Here is a 16388-nt window from a genome sequence, read left to right on the forward strand (position 1 = left end):
AAATTTACAAAATTGCAAAATATGCATTTTATACAAAACATTCAGTTAAGTATTTTGCATAAACTTCCGCAGTCTATAGATAATATAGAGAATTAATACAAGACTAATACATGGAAAGGAAATACAAAAGAACAAAATCACAGATGTTATCTAATTAAATCTAAATATAATAAAATTTCATTATTTAATTGTTCTTTGATTTTTTAGTAAAATAATCTAAAACATTATTCTTCCTTTTATTTACATCTTTTTCTTTGTCTCTAATTTGCTTTCTTTTTTCTTGCGCTTCATTGCGAAGCTTTGTAACACCTACTAGCATTGCTTCAGCGAGGGCTATTTCTTCCATATTCTCTTTTTCTACTCCTTTTATTAATCTCTGGCTAGCCTCTTCCAATAATTTATCAGCCTGCTTAGTTTTCGCATCTTCAAATTGACGCAACTCCGTCAGCTCTTTTTTTTCTGTTTTAAGATTTCTTTTATTTGATTTCAATTCTTCTCTCTCTAATCTTTTTTTCTCTTCTTCTTTCTTTATCTCTTCGTTTACTCTTGTTTCATGTTCTTGTTTTTCTTTTTTTCTTTTTTCTTCCAAGTATTCGTCATATTTTTTGATGCGCTGTTCTAGCCAAGTTTAAAAGTTCTTTAGTGATAGGGACTGAGGTAAATTGTTGTACATCTTCAAAGCATACTTGACAATCATGTATGAGTTCAACGTTTTCTCGGACATAGAAGCTCTATTATCTGTAAGAATAAGAGCAGATGTAGAAAATCCTCTTTCTACGTCGGCGTTTCCATGTGAAAGACTCAGGAGAGCCTTCACGACTTTTGACACAACAGGATATTTTATATTGCCAAAACTATTTTTTCAGAGCAAAAAAGTAGCTCCAATATACATCGATTCGAATCTTAGATATGTCTATCTTAGGATACTTTTCTTCTTGTAAGAGTTTCCATTCATCTATTAAAATATCGGTTTGTATTTCGAACGGTAATGCCTTCGAGTTAAACTATATAATTACCAAAATAAAAATGGATAATAAAAGTTCTAGCCAAATTTGATTTTTATCAATTTATTTCTGCCGGAAAATCATCAAAATATCTGAATATTATTTACCTAGAGTTAAAGACGTCTCAGCATTCGATTTGCAATGCAAAATAATGTCCAGATATTCATGCGATAGAGAGTATCTCCGCACGCAAAATCACATATCGGCCAAGATCGTCAATTTGAATAGATAACCGTGTGGCATCGCTGAGATCGGATGCAATCGGCAACAGTCGGCAGCAGAGATGCCAGATTAGAGATGGTTTACAACGGCTGTTCCGAAATTCACTGCCAGTACTGTAAATGTTTGGTATACGTTATGTGCATTATAGGGTTTCAGTACTGTCAGCACATTTCGGAACGCACCCAACATCGCTGTCAACACCATCAGTCGGCGGTGTAGCGCTACATATTGAGTCGTCGACTGATGGCGTTGATCGCGATGTCGTAAATTGTCTTTGATTTGTCATCCCTGGAGCTCATGTTTTACAAATTTCATGTCAGTTAAGGGGAGCCGCCGATTTAGAACGTGAAAAAAATAGCTATATTTCAATATTTTTTTAAATGAGGAAAGAAATAACTAGGCGTATATATCCTTTTGGGACACTTTAACATATATTTTAAAAGTATAAAAACATTTTTTTTGTTTCAATTTTTTACAAAATGGCGACATCCCGGACTGAATTGTGAAGCGCCTTGCAACTGCTGTTAATGATTGGCGGGAAAGATGCAGTCCGTATTCTTGTCTGAAATGAAAAAATTGAAGTGATTTTTATTTGTTATGTATTTTTCTTCTACTTGAACTAAAAAAGTGTAGCAAAAATCGAAAAATTATCATTTTCATTCACTTTGAAACAAAAATGTGTGATTTTACAGTATAAAAAATTGACTTTAACGTGCTCTAAACATTATTTAAAGAGACTTTTTTAAGAACGGTTTTAGTTTAACTACAAAAGAATTTAATTCTGAAGAGAATAAGCTTTGGTTTATTTCAATATCTATTATAGTTTTTTTGCTATCACACCCGCCAATTGTATAAAATTGTAAAAATGAGAAATGGAGAAAATGCGCTTCAAAGTTCTGAGTAAGAAAAACTCTTAATTATTGATACTTACATGAGTTTTATCTCAATCAGCAATTCCTGCTCCATAAAGCATCCCTTCTGCTTGTTCGTAAAACTCATTTTGCTACATTTGTTGAAATCTGCGAGCCGTACGAGCCTCCTTGCTGCTTTCTGTATGATGTTTATGCGCTTTTTTAATCCTTTCCGCATCATGTAGGTCTGCAAACATTTTGCATTGCTGGCCAATTTTTATATTCAGCAACTGCATGATGATTAAAACTGCTGAATACCCTTCATTAAAAATACCTGCAGCCATATTTGCCGCAATTTCAATTATTTTTTGCCGGAATGCAAGTGCTTGAGAGCCATTCGCCATACTGTTGCATTAAGCGATTCATTCGAGTTTTGGGTGTGTCCTCCTAAACATCGTGTTAATAAATGGTCGATTGATAAATCCTCGTAAATTGGACGAATATGTTTTTCAACGTCTTTGTCAATTACTCTAGCAGCATGCTTATAAGAACTTAATTGATTAGCCGCTTCAGCTTTGCGCCAATCGCACCAGCTATCGGCGCCGGGTGGCACCCAGTTGGACACTGCTCAATTGGACACGAGCCACTCGCAGCGCTTGAGACTACAAAGCTCCTAAGCACCGGTCGCTGTGATTGGTGGTGTCCAATCGAGACGTGATCAATCGGGATCACCCCATTGGCGCCAACAGGACAATTCTCGTGTCTCGGCGATTTATGCGTAGAGCAATAATGATCGAGAGTTGCAATAACAGCATTTTTCATGTCTTCAATCACAGATTCGACGTTCCTTCTAATGGCCAAACCATAATAAATTATTAATTTTTTTATAAGAGACTCCGTCAGCCGATTCTTGCCGCCAAGCTTCTCTTTCTTCCTGAGATTACGAAGTCGTGTGCCCATCCGTTTTTGTACGTAACTCACGCACTCATTTTTTGTAACGGGGCAATCATCACCGTATGGATTTGAGTTCAAAATACCCGCGAAAGTTTTCGAGTCGCCATCGCCAATATAATTACGATATTGAACGCCAAAGTTTTCCTCAGATCTCAAGAACATTTCCATGATAGAATCTACCTCCATTTTTCCGGCTGAACCTTCGTGATTTGAAGTGCATGTTTCTTGATGTTTTTCGTACCATTCTTCAAATTCTTCGTCGTCTAATTCTTTCCTCTTGTTGTTACATGCAGCGCAATATGCACTTTTTACGAGAAGATCGATTACTTTACCGCTGTAGTATGCAATGAGAGTTGTGATACCATACAAAAAAGTGAAACCTTGTTTCTTCCATGACCCATCGCCGGAAACTTTCAAATGCGTTTCAATTCTTCCGTGTTGTGCATTCTTCTGTCGCTCTTCTGTGATGGCTTTTTTACTCATTTCTTCAAACATTGATACCGATGCTGAGTAAATGTGCTGCACTATATTATCATACGTTGTTCTCGCCAACCCGTTGCATAGATCCATAAGGCCACAAAACACATTGATGCCTTCTTGTCCGATACCAAGCAACCTCATAACGAATACAATCCGTCTATTAATTTCGAATCCGGTGTTTATCAGAGGTCCTGAATTTATTTCTCTTTGCCCGCACCTACACGACACGATAATTTTGAATCCTAAGCCTCTATGTCCGCTCTCTTCAATTCGAACCTTTTGTTTACATGAACTGCAGACTAGAATATCGGTAAACGCGCCAAATACCGTGAGAAATTCTATGATCCTATAACAATGAAGTGGATTCACAATTACACTTGTACCGTCCGCAGTCGACAATTTTCTCGCGGAACTACTTGTATCCAACTCGTCATCGTTTTCATTATTTGTGAACCGATTTCCATGAAATTTGCGTTTATGCGGCTTTGAAGTTCGATGACTGGTCGATTTTGTTCCTTTTGGATAACTTTTCATTATGCTCTCACGATATAAACACGCCGATAATCGGAGAAATACTGATCGTTGGCACGAGAAGCCAATGTAACTTGACATTACTAAATCAACGTAATGTTTTGAAAACTCGTTCGACCTTTTGCATGATTTTCGAACAATGAGTCGAAGCGCCGAGAAGGCACGAGAAGAGCCCGGCTCGCCCGGCTGCTCGCATGAGCCCGTTCGCCTCTTATCTGCACTCGGTCCCGTATAAATACTTCAAATTATTCTCTATAACTTTGCGAACATATTCTTAGATAGTTTCTCTATCAATTTATGTAATAAAAAAAATTCGATTTTTTTTACTTTCTAAATCGGCGGCTCCCCTTAAAGAAAAAAAGTGATTATAGTGACTCATATTCGACAATAATAACTTTAAGTGACCTATCAACAAAAAAAGTGACAAAAAGTGATTTAAGTGACTGAATGGGAGCGCTGAATATATGATGCTTGATGGTAGCATCAAAATTATTAAATTGCTTGTCAATTTAATTCGCGATTACTAGAGTAGTTTTAATTGCGTTTATTTAGTCCGGAAAAATAATTCGGAGCGCAGTTTGGAAAAGACTACAATATGGTATATATGCAAGTACATATATAGTATATATTAGTAATTCAAGATTGAATTATTTAAAAGCAACGAAGATCCAGCTTCGACCGTAATAGGTGTTGAGGGAATATGTTGGATTTCAGTAATAAGTAATCACTTACTCAGTTATACTAAATATCAGAATGTAATTAATCATAAAATACCGTATACAGAATAGTCTCGTACTGTAATCTCTTTGTTTTCACTTGACCCGTGAGTTTGCCATAAACGCTAAGACAAAGAATACGTAGGTAAAAACGATTTATCGCCACTTGCGGAGAGCTGATGAATTAGGTGCCATCTGCATCGGTAAGTAGTACATCCCTCCATCACTGTCGATCATTGATAAAATTAACTCCACAATAGACATTTTAATTTCTAGTAAAAAAAGTTAATTTTAGAAAAACTTACATGGCATGAAAGATTATAATGAGGCGACATGAGTTTCAAATGTGCATCCTGTCATTAAATTGGAAAATACACTACATAAACAACGTAAACTCATAATGTGAAGGATTAAAATTACACAGGTTTATAAAAATTATAGCTTGCATGACAAATGAAATTGAAAGGTAGTCATCAGTTCGGAGTACCGATAAGAAATGAGAACATATCTCCGATCAAAGTCAAAAACGGGACAATATACACTTCCAAACACACATGTCGCAAATAACAGTTTGATATTTAGTAAACGTTAAAGTAGAAAGAAAAGAAAACATAGAGATAGTCGAAAAAAGAGAGAAAAGAAATAATAAGAGAAAGAATAAAATTAAGAATAGATGAAAAAATAATAAAAGTAAAATAAAAGTAAAAATAAAAATAAAAATAAAAAATGAATGAATATAAAAATTATAAAAATTAAAAATAAGAAGTTAACAATAGATAAAAATAAAAATAACAATATAGGCTATTGATTATGTCATATAGAAAGGAACTAATACGTTCACGGGTTTTTATTGTTGGATTCGGTCAATGGGTCATTTAAGAAGAAAAAACCGCGGAGTGCTATTAAATTAGAGGGTGGAAATCGGAGATAGTGGTGAAAAAGCACCCTTTTCAGTTTTTTCAATATATCTCGCGAACGAAGCAAAATTTCGATATACTTTATAAGAAATTTTTTGTAGATAATTATTTTTCCGATCGGAATAGGTTTTTTAAAAAATTAAAAAAAATTTTTTTCATGCCGTACAAGTAGAAACAAAAAATAAAAAAGAAGCAAAAATTTCGAATTTTGTTGTCTTTCTACTTTTTTGCCTATAACTTTTTTTTGGTCAGAGATAGGTATAGGGAATGCTTCATGGAAAAAAAAGTAGACAAAATTTCCTTTAAAATGCTGTAGTCAAAAATTTTTTTTAGGTTAAAATTGGTCCAAATGTGGCCACTCAAATATAGCAATTTTTTTCGATTTTCATCCCTCTTATACTGATATTGTTTCAATTCTCATTTTGTTGGACAAATTATTATTTTACTCAATAAAAATGTTACTTTACATAAATTGATTGATAATAAATAACTATATGAAGAAATGTATGTAACTATGATGTTTTTTTAAACAAAATTGTAATTAAATATACCTTAATATTGCTTTTTCTTGTGTATTAAACATGGAGATTTATAAATTTATATTTGAATTTAATATAAATGTTAAGTTGATTTGTAAAATATTTTTAAAATTTCTTATTTTAAATATATTTAATTTTCGTAACAGGTCAGTAATATAACGTCAACGATTCCAGGTAGTCGACGGTTCAGTACGGTTCCATATCTACAGTCGACTCACTTAATGTTATTCTTGTCTAACGTTAGCGATACCCCTAAATTCATAAAATCTTTCAGTGAGGGTACTATACATCTGCTCTTTCAAAACAAACTCTACTTCGAAACAGGGTTGCCAAATCGTGCGATATTGGGACCCCCACTCAGTCCTGCTTCGAAATAGGTAGGGAAGAGAATTCGTACAAGAGCGAGAGAGATAGCATGATATCTCCGAAGACTTTCACATTTCGAGCGTGCACGTGTCAGTATATTTTACGTATTTGTTGAGCTCAGTCTATTTCTATGGAATTTATGTTTTACAATGGAGAAGTGTTTTATTTGTGATAAAAATAAATTGACGACTGAAGCAAATAGAGTGCTAAAATCGCAGAGTATTGCAACTGTTACTGCTGCCAGTGTAAAAAGAAACGATGACAAACATACCGAGTTAACTAATGTCGAAAGTATTAAAGTGCACACTTCATGTTACAAATCATACGTTTCGGAGTTAAATATTGCTGCAGCAAAGAAAAGAAAATTGTCATCAGGTGATTCAATTGTGACACCAAGTAGAACAAAGGCAAAAGTAGATTTTAATTTTAGTGAACTGTGTGTTATTTGTGGAACAAATGCGGGATCTGCTTATTATGCACAAAATCAACGTAAATCTCGGCGCCTTTCTCACGGTAGTATTTACACTTAATATTTAATTACATTTTGTTATTCCTATATTATAGTCAATATGAAAAATTTAAATAATTAATCAGTAAATTCCAAAAGTATATATTGTATTTAATACATTAATTTTTAGACGTACAGGTATAGCAATAAATGTAATAAATGTATTACATTTATTATGAATTAAGTTTGATAAAAAAAAAATGTTTCTTATGTGTAGGTGAAGTCCACTTAATACAAAATTCAGAATGTTTGGATAATATCATCGAATTCGCTTAAAAAAAAAAGACGTCGAAAGTCAAAATATATTACATCGAATTGAACATGTCAGAAATGTATCTACGCTTGAAGCTAGGTATTGTTATCAAAAATTGTTATCAAAAATTACAATTACCAAGTACAGGGCATTTAACAAAGAGTGAAAATGACAGTACTTCGATGGTCGTAAATTACATAGTTAATTTTCTCGATGAGCACAAAGATGAATGCCAGTTTTCTTTGGAAGAGATTTTAGCTGATTACACTTGTGAAAAACCAAGTGATAAATGGATCTTACATAAGTTGAAGGAAAAATATAAAGATGAAATTATAATCACTAGATTAAAAAATCAATCTCCAATCATATCATTAAAAGATACAGGCCACGAAATTTTGTATAAAGCGTGGTATGAAAAACAAGAAAAAAAAATGGAAGATGAACGAATAAGAGTTGTTAAATCTGCAGGGAAAATAATTGTGGAAGACATTCGTTCACAGATTTATTTACTTCATTCTTACCCGTCACCGATTACATTTCTTGAAAATGCTGAAGAAGATGTACCAGTTACTTTGCAAACTTTACTTGAAACAATTATTTTAAAAAATAAACGAGGCGATTTACATCGATGGAGAGTAATCATAACAGCAATCTCACATGCAATTATATCTGCAACTAGACCTCGATCGTTCATATCATCTATTCTTACAGCTTTAAGTTCTCTTTTATTAAAAAAATATGGTTCCAGCAGTCTCTTAGATATTTTGTCAGCTCTTGGGTTTTCTGCGTCTTACAGAGAGGCTCGAGTATTTGAAATTTCAAGTGTTTTGCATCCATACTTATATGAGTCTCAACAAGGTTTTACTCAGTTTGTATTCGACAATGTCGATCATCAAACGTGCACTCTAACAGGAAGTAATACGCTGCATGCAATGGCTGGTATTCAATGTACGACTCCAAAAATAAAAAACTTATTTTCGTCTGTAATCCCGAGGGTTCAAAAAATACCAGCAAGTATAGAAGTTGGAAAATTTGGCCGTATCGATGTGTTACCTTTTCAAAAAGTTAATCCAGGAATAGCTTCCGTAAAGATAGAAAATTTGCAAGATCTCAACCCGTTGACTAATGATATTGAAGTAAATACCGTTGAGTGCTCGTGGTTTTATGGAAAATGGCAACATGGTGATAAAATGCCAGGTTCGTTTAAATTTATTAATTTGTTTAATTATATTAACTGCATTACTATTATTAAACAAAAGAAAGGATGAAATTTTTAATACATGACTATTATTTGCAGGATGGAATGGATATTGTGAATTGCTAACCCGGAATAAGCCATTTGAACTTGCACAAATTATATATTTGCCAATCATCGATGCTCCTCCAAGCGACTATGACACGATCTACACCTCTCTGAAAGTAGCCGTTGAAAAATCCGCTGCAGCTGGACAGGATTTCTGTATGGTTACTTTCGACTTGCCACTATTCGTCAAAGCCAGAGATATTGTTGCTTCTTGCAGCGAAATTTGTGGTGTGAAAAACGTTATAGTGAGACTCGGTGGGTTTCACCTAGTTATGTCGTTCCTTGGTTGTATCGGATATATAATGGCGGGCAGTGGTATTGAAGATATATGTAGTTTGATTTATGCCAAAGGGTCTGTAGACAAAATGCTATCTGGAAAAGCTTACGCTCGAGCAATAAGATGTCACTCGTTAATTCGATTAGCATTAGCTTTGCTCGTTTTAAAAGATATTGAATTTTCGGATGTAGAAAACCAAATATTGGAAAATGTTAGCTTTGATGAAAATATCACTGAAGAAAATCTTACAGATGGTCAACTTAATTTTTTAAAACAGAAATTCAATCAACAACTTCAAGAATTGAAAGAAAATGATCCAACAGCAAAATTGTATGTTCAGTATTTTGAAATGGTATCATTATTATTCCAATTTATTCATGCTGAAAGAAGTGGTGACTGGAATATGCATTTGAATTCAATTAGAAAAATGATACCATTTTTCATAACGGCAGGACACTTTAATTATGCTAAAAATTCATACATCTACCTGCAAGATATGTATACGATATCTACAAAACTGAATCAAGAAAACTATCATTCATATACTGACAAAGGATGCTTCACACTATGGCGTTCGCAACAATTTTATTCAGGAATCTGGTCGGATATGACCATTGAACAAACCTATATGAGGAACATTCATTCAAGAGAAGGATTAACCCATGGGCGTGGCGTAACTCCTGCTTCTACTGCACGATGGATAACTAGTATTCCACTGCAGATAGTTATTGCTGAACAGTTAGAAACATTTTGCAAGTTCAAAATGGATGGCACGTCGCATCAACACAAAGATGCTGGAGTTTCACGCGTACAGAAAGATGCTGATGATGTGAAAATTTTATTGGAATGGTTTGAAGAGCACTGTCCTTTTGTACAATCAAATGATTTGATTTCACTCAGCAATGGCGTTATTGGAAGTTCGGAAATCGATTGTCACGAAGCACAAGAGAAAGGAATTGCTCTTATACCTCAAGTGATTAAAGAAACATATGGTAACATAAAATTCCCAAAAAAGATGAAAGTGTTGCCACTAAAGAGTGCATTTTCAAAAGTTAGTTTGGGTTCAGATGATGTTGTGGTTGTTGATTCGGAAACACTTTTTAGAAGAATGCTTTTATGCAAACCTTCTGATGCAGAATTCGAAGAGTATTTCGATTTTGAATTAGCGCCGTATCCAACATCAATTTTTGACGGGTTCAATATGAGGAAAAATAAAAAATCCGATTTATATGAATTTTTCACTCCCGTTGAAGATACTTCTATCAATAATATTCATCATGTTATTGATGGTGGATACTTATTGCATAAAATCGTATGGAACACGAATGAGACATTTGCAGAAATATATATATAAATAGAAAATTTATTAATCATCTGAAAACTTTTTACAAAGATTGTACTGTAGTTTTTGAGGGTTATCCCAGTGACCCGAGTATTGGTACGAAAAGTGCAGAAAGGCTGCGTCGAATCAATGAAATTGGCCCAGGTTTTCAAATTAAAGATGATTTAAAACCACTTTCAAAACCGGATAAATTTCTATCAAATGAAAGCAACAAAAAAAAATTTATTTCATATTTGATTAAAAAATTCAAGGAAGATAATATAGACACAGTGCAAACGGATGAAGATGCAGATGTACTTATTGTACAATGCGCAAAAGAAAAAGCATCACGGTCAAAAAATGCAGTTATTGTTGGCTAAGATATAGACCTCATCATTTTATCACTTCTGCCAGAACAATATAAAAATGTATATCTTTTTAAACCAAGTGTAGGAAAAGTTACAGCAAAATTGTATGGGCGAAACAGTTTTAATTTTCCTCAACAACAAAAGTACCTTGGATTTATTCACGCATTTAGTGGCTGCGATACTACATCAGCTTTTTACAACATCGGCAAAAAAAAATTTATGACATTCATAAATAAAAACTTTATACAGTTACAAACACACATGGATACGTTTTTACGTGACAATGTAACTGAAGAAGAAATATGTTCTGCATCAGAGTACATTTCAGTTTCTTTGTATGGGGCAAAGTTGAACCAGACCAAAGTTGAACCAAAGTCGAACCAGAATCAGTTAAGAAACTGTCGTTTCCAGAAATTTTGCAACTTGTCGAAGAGTGCAACATTTTCTCTGGCGCAACTACCACCAACACGTGATGCCATCAAACAGCATGGTTTAAGGACTTATTTCCAAATCCAGCAGTGGCATGGAAATAACTTAAACCCTCTGAACTGGGGTTGGAAAAAATCGAAATTCGGCTTGATTGCGATTCGCACCTCCTGCGCCACAGATTTTGCTGCAAAAAGTGGCTTGTGGATGTACAACCGGTTGCCATGGAAAGTGTGGTTGCAGGAAACTGAACATCGCTTGCTCCATATTTTGCAAAGAATGCAAAATATATGGGGATCAATTGTGAAAATGTGCAAGAAGCCGATATCGTAGAAGAGGACATTAATGAAGATGTAGACGATTATATCGAAAAATGGTTCGAGAACGTCATTGAATGATATAATAATAAAGTAATAAATCACTGTAATAAAAAAGAAAATTATTATTTCTCTCCTTACGTACTCTTTTTCTTTACATATTGTTAAATAAATAAATATATATATATAAAAGAGGGATGAAAATCGAAAAAAATTGCTATATTCGAGTGGCCATATTTGGCCCAATTTTAACCTAAAATAAATTTTTGACTACAGCATTTTAAAGGAAATTTTGTCTACTTTTTTTTCCATGAAGCATTCCCTATACCTATCTCTGACCAAAAAAAAGTTATAGGCAAAAAAGTAGAAAGACAACAAAATTCGAAATTTTTGCTTCTTTTTTATTTTTTGTTTCTACTTGTTCGGCATGAAAAAAATTTTTTTTAATTTTTTAAAAAACCTATTCCGATCGGAAATTTAATTATCTACAAAAAATGTCTTATAAAGTATATCAAAATTTTGCTTCGTTCGCGAGATATATTGAAAAAACTGAAAAGGGTGCTTTTTCACCCCTATCTCCGATTTCCACCCTCTAATTTCATAGCACTCCGCGGTTTTTTCTTCTTAAATGATCCATTGACCGAATCCAACAATAAAAACCCGTGAATGTATTAGTTCCTTTTTGCCATGGTTCTTAAGACATAATCAATAACCTAATAAGGATAAAGATAAAAATGAAAATAAAACTATAAATAAAATTACAAAAAATTGACAAGAAAGCAATAAAAGGAAGCGCTACGTTTTTGTAAATAGACTTTCGTATAATGGGTCAAGCAAAAACATGTCATTCTGTAAATTTAAGCCGTGCTTCTGTTTTTTTATGTAGATCATCTCAGATAACAGCCTTTTATTCCAATTATTCTCTTTGTTTAAAATTTTAATGTTGTCCCAATCAAAATCGTGAGAAGTTTGTAACTTATGTTCTGTTATAACCGAAGTCTGAGAGGTATTTCTGTTAATGTGATTTTTATATTCCGACATTTGTACTTTAACGCATCTGCTAGTCTGACCGACATAGGAGGCATCACAGTCTTTGCAGTCAAGTCTGTAAACTACATCTGCCTGCGAAGTTGTTGGTAGTGGATCCTTCTGTACTCTAATAAGACCGCTTAATTTTTGAATGCCTCTATATGCAATCGTCAAGCCCGGGATCTTTTTCATGAAATCTATACTTTTTTCAGAAATAGGAGGAAGGAAAGGAATCACAAAAAATTGGTTATTTTCAGAAGCAACGGGTCGTCAGGCAAATTAATCTTATTTAATTGTTGAAATTTACTGTAAAGTCTCTTTTTGATGGTTGTAAATATTAATTTAAGAGGGTAACCGTTATTCAATAAGATGTTGATAATAGAGTCCAAGTTTTTTTCATGGAATTTAGGATGGGGTAACAAAATTGCTCTGTCAATGAAACCCAAAATGGTGCCAATTTTTTGGGACAAGGCATGATAGGAATAAAAATTCAGAATCCGGCCAGAAAAGATAGGTTTTCGATACCAATCAGAAATAATGTGATTACCTCTTTAATTAAGGTAACATCCAGAAAGTTGATAGAGTCTCCGGCATATTCCATGGTGAACTTTAAGCGACGATGATAAGAGTGAAACGTATCTAGAATTTCGTTAAAGTCTGAAGATTCAATGATATACAGAATCATCAACATATCTCACATAGAAAGAGGGTGTTACTGAGAGTTTGTTTAGTGAAAGAGACTCCAACCCTTGCATGACAATGTCAGCGACTATAGGAGACAACGGAGAACCCATCGGTACTCCAAACGTCCGTTATAGAATTGTTGTTAAATGTAAAAAAAGTCGAGTTAAGGACTAGTTCTAATGCTTTAAAAAATTCGGGTTTAGATATATTTGTATTAAGTTCAATAAAGAGCCATTTTATTGTCAGAATTTCAAGTGCAAGGTCGATAGGAACATTGGTAAAAAGAGAAGTAACGTCAAGAGATAAAAGCAAAGATTTGTCAGAAATTGTTACTTTTTTAATGTCATTAGTCAGTTGAAAACTATTGTCAATAGCGCTTTTTGCACGTGGTAAGCTGTAACGTAAAATTTTATATAAGAATGTCGCTTTAGCTTCAATTTCTTTCTTAATTTGCGTCCGTTGTTCTTTTTCCGTAGTAATTTTGCCAAATTGATGTTATTGTCACAAGACTGGATACTATCTTCGCAATCACTCCGTTTTTTAGATTTATCATACTTTAAGTTGGGATGATCCCGATTGATCACGGCTCGATTGGACACCACCAATCACAGCGACCGGTGCTTAGGAGCTTTTTAGTCTCAAGCGCTGTGAGTGGCTCGTGTCCAATTGAGCCATGTCCAACTGGGTGCCACTCCTTTAAGTTAATTCCATTTTATTTGTACTGAAGAGGATCCGAAACTAGGGTCGAAACGTTTACTCTATATTTTTATATTAACTTATTAATAAATTGTTTATTACACACGTTCATCCTGTGTCGGCTCTCATAGGCATTATACATTATTTTTAGACATTTTTATGTAATAATAATAATATATCTTTTTATAATAATAATAAATCTTTTTAAAAAAAATAGAAGTTTTTAAATATTCCAAAGTAGTCAACGGAGGAATGACGGCATTTGGAATAATTCATGCATAAAAAAATTAGTGGAATAGGCCTACTGAGCAAACCACTATAAAAAAAGCGTACCATACTATCTACCTTATGACAGGTGGTGTGGAAATGATAGCATTTTATCATTTTCTTGGGATAGACATTTACTTACAAGTAGCATCATAATAAAATTACCTCTACCTATCATAAATATTTTCAAAAATAATAATTTTTTTTAAAAGTTCTGAAAATTGCTGCCAACATAGAGTTTGAAGGACGAAATCAGGCCTCATGTGTGAAGCAATTTTCAGCTTTCTCCGCTATATCTCGAAAACTATTCGAGATATAAAAAAATGTTTTACTAAAAAAGTTTTACAATAAAATTACTTCTATTTACTCATATCAATGACATTTTTTTAGAATAATTATTTAATAATTTTTTTTCGAAAATTTTGACAAAAAAGTGGTAAATAATTATTCTAAAAACGTCAATGAATAAAGCTGATTTTGTTGTAAAATTTTGTATAAAACATTTTTTTATATCTCGAATATTTTTCGAGATATAACGGAAAAAGCTGAAAACCGCTGTACACGTAAGGGGTGATTTCACCCCTTCAAACCGTTTTTTAGCCGTAACTGATATTTTTTAAATTCATCTCTATGTAAGCTACAAGTTCACAAAGTTTCATTAAAATCAGAATTTGTCACCTCGAGAGGTTCCCTTGTAAGTCACAATTTTCAGTAACAAGTAACGAAATTTTTTTATTACTTTTTTCGTTATTCTATTGATATAGAATTATTTTAATAAGAGTCAACAGCGCTGACATGCTCCTCTACGTTGGTATAGGGTGGATATAAAGAGAATGGAGTCAATTAGCCGGAAATCGTCATTTCCTGCACATATTTATGACGCAATTCCTCATCCTAACCTCTTCTTTTTCTTAACGTTATCTTCTAACTATGTTGGTCTGTCAAATAGAAGAAAAACTCGAAGTTTCCAATAGTATGACGTAGTATAGGAAAGAAGAAAAAGTCGAAGTTTCTTATGGTTTACTATGGGGAGTAGGGCCTACATCGCGACGGATGACAGTCGTCTCTGAAATCGGTCGGCGGATCGAGTTGAAGGGGGAAGCGCTCGGCGGCGCGGCTGGTTCGCGAGTCACTATCTGACAGGCTAAACTATAATAACAGTTGAACTATATATGGTGGAGTCAATTAGCATTAGGCACATGCATTGGCGCCATTCTCTTTATATCCACTCTACGATGGCACCGACGAGATACTATTAAAGACGGTCGGCGCTTATGAAAGTTCGCATGCCTGTTCAAATTTAAGAGATTAAGAGTAAGAAACTAATAATACGGTACTAATTTCATGATTTATTATAGTTTCATAGACATGTACATATGTTTAAAATTTAATAATACTTGATTTTTATTTAAAACTGTGATTTTAATGTTATTATCTGTTTGGTTATCAATAGAGATAATAACTCTATAATATAAAATAAATAAAAATAAAAGATAAAATAAAAGAAAATAAGCAGAGAAAAAATTGTAATGTTTCGGCATATAAGATATTATACAGGGTGTCCGAAAAGTGTGGAAACGGTCGAATATCTCGAGAAATATGGTACACATCGGATCAGAAATCTGAAAATATACGTATTCAATGTTTTCAAAAAAGTTATTTTTTGACATCTAACATAACCCCCCACCCCCAACCGCTGTGGGTGAAAGAGTGGGTAAGTTTAAAATTTTAAATGGGAACCCTCATTTTTTATTGCAGATTTCGCTTCTTCAGAAAAAGTTACATAAATTTTACCTATTACAAATATTTTTTTGATGACAGATGGCGCTGTAATCAGCGAAATTAAAAAATGAGACTAAAACGTTTAAAATATCTCAAGAAATACTTAAAGGATCAAAAAAATAAAAATGTACATATTCAATGTTGTCAAGAAAGCTATCCATTGACACAAAAATTCTACCCCCACCTACAATCCGCTGGGGTGAAAGGGTAGGTAACTTTAAAATTTTAAGTGAGAAAATCCCCATGTTTTATTGCAGATTTCTCTTCTGCAGAAAAAGTCGTATTAACCCTTTAACGCCGAGATGTGCTGAATTTCGACGTGGATTTCAATCCCCAACAATTAGCAGAAAAGAACGTAGACAAGTATTGGAAGGTCCATTTGTATGTAAAAAGGTATCAGAAACGTGTTCCCGATAGTTAAACTTCGAAAACGTGTACTGTATACAATTTTCATTTTTCGATTTTGAGTTCACAATGGCGCCTAAGAGCTCAAAATTTTTCGAAAGTTTACGTACGGAGTAGTAATACAGGGAGGATTCTAACTCAAGTTTGTTCTTTTTTCCCGAACGCGCTAAGA

General features: G+C 33.6%; 1 pseudogene; it reads right to left on the reverse strand.

Annotated features, from left to right (window-relative positions):
• Positions 1 to 2073: 2073 nt before the first annotated feature.
• On the reverse strand, positions 2074 to 4539 carry LOC108758198 (uncharacterized; annotated as a pseudogene).
• Positions 4540 to 16388: the final 11849 nt, after the last annotated feature.

Source organism: Trachymyrmex cornetzi, unplaced genomic scaffold, assembly GCF_001594075.2.
Source record: "Trachymyrmex cornetzi isolate Tcor2-1 unplaced genomic scaffold, Tcor1.1 scaffold1536, whole genome shotgun sequence".
NCBI lineage: Eukaryota > Metazoa > Arthropoda > Insecta > Hymenoptera > Formicidae > Trachymyrmex > Trachymyrmex cornetzi.